At 38.4% G+C, this 1,515-nt stretch overlaps 1 pseudogene; it reads right to left on the reverse strand.

Moving 5' to 3' along the window:
* Positions 1-636: 636 nt before the first annotated feature.
* On the reverse strand, positions 637-1,507 carry LOC108356326 (UDP-glucuronosyltransferase 2B15-like; annotated as a pseudogene).
* Between the last annotated feature and the right edge of the window lie 8 nt (positions 1,508-1,515).

Raw genomic sequence — 1,515 nt, forward strand, 5'->3', positions numbered from 1 at the left:
AAATAAAGAAAATTCTGAAAAAAGTCTGCAAGAAATTCTTTACATAGCAGCATTATTTTCATTTCTTTACCGATTTTCTTCCGAAATTTCGTAAAAGAATGGAGGTGTGCGTAATTTATTTCATTTTAGAAAATTCGGCAAAAAATCGGATGGGATCTTTCCGAATTCTTTAAAAATTCTTTACGATTCAGAATACTCTGAAAAAATGGTTTGCAGGGTTGTTCACATTTGTTGTTGTTTGAGATTGAAAATGAGAATGTGTGTGTGATTTTGAGTTTTGAATTTTAAAATTAAACGTCAGACTGACTCCCTATGGTTTTACCTTGTTATGTTTTTATCGTGGTATATCTTTTTTAATGGCGATTTCGTTTTTCCAAAAATTGCTGCCTTCTCATCGCCTTCTTCTTAGTGTTTGTGCGTAGAGGGCAAAGAGAAGGTTGCATTCTTCGGTAGAAACGAAATCGGCATAAGTTTTCATTTAAATACAATTTCGCGATAGAGTCTTGTTCTTTATTCAAAACTGAAGATAATGCATTTTCTAAGATAGGCATAGCAAAAAAAAGGTTTTGCCGGAAAATGTAACAACTCGGGAGATTTGCTCATATACATAGATACATACATATACCTACTTCTACACTATTCTTTCTTTGATTTCTTTGATTTTCTTGGCTTCACTGTCTTAAACTTTCCTATCGTTAAACGAATTAATTTTCGCAACCCTTTAAACGCCCACTTCAGCAACTTCCAGATCGCGTAGAGCGCCACAATAATCGTTAGGAAGACATCTAAGCTGCTGGACTGCAGGAAATTCATGCGCACCAAGGGGCTTTGCATGTGAGCGGCCCCACGATGCCGCAGCACATATTCCACCCAGTAGATAACGTTTTCCCTGGCGCTCAAGGGACGATCGCGATAAAGTTTCGAAAACGCCTGTACATTATTCCGATAAACTGGATTATTCAGCACCTCCGTAATGGCCNTTCGGCATTTGCCGGCTGCTCGGCGAATACCGGCATTGCAACCATAGGTACACCGTTGTATATGGACTCCACCATGCCTCCTTTGCCGGCGTGTGTGATGAAAAGTTTGAGATTAGGGTGGGCGAGGATGTCGTCTTGTGGTAACCATTTTTGGTAGAGTATATTCGAGGCATTGCCCGGTGTATTTGATAAATCCTCCCATTTCCAAATCACATTTTGTTTGAGCGAGGAAAGTACTTTGTAGATGATTTGCACTGTAGCAGGTCGTATGTTGGAAGCCTTCATAATGGAACCCAAACTAAAGAGTATGGCACCATTTGGTTTAGAGGCATTCAGAAAGTCTGAAAGTGTCTAAAAAATAAGTAGGTTTTGAAAATCAGTTGATCTTTCTGAGTTTCTATTATGAAATCTGACAAATATTTATCACCCCTATATATGTATGTATGTATATTAATGTGATATTTGTTTACCTTTGGCAATGGGTCTGGCTTATCTTTGATTTGTATGCCGCCGATTTCAACAATTCCTGGCACCA

Source organism: Rhagoletis zephyria, unplaced genomic scaffold, assembly GCF_001687245.7.
Source record: "Rhagoletis zephyria isolate East Lansing unplaced genomic scaffold, Rhagoletis_zephyria_1.1 Rzeph_scaffold_57186, whole genome shotgun sequence".
In the NCBI taxonomy this organism is placed as follows: Eukaryota; Metazoa; Arthropoda; class Insecta; order Diptera; family Tephritidae; genus Rhagoletis; species Rhagoletis zephyria.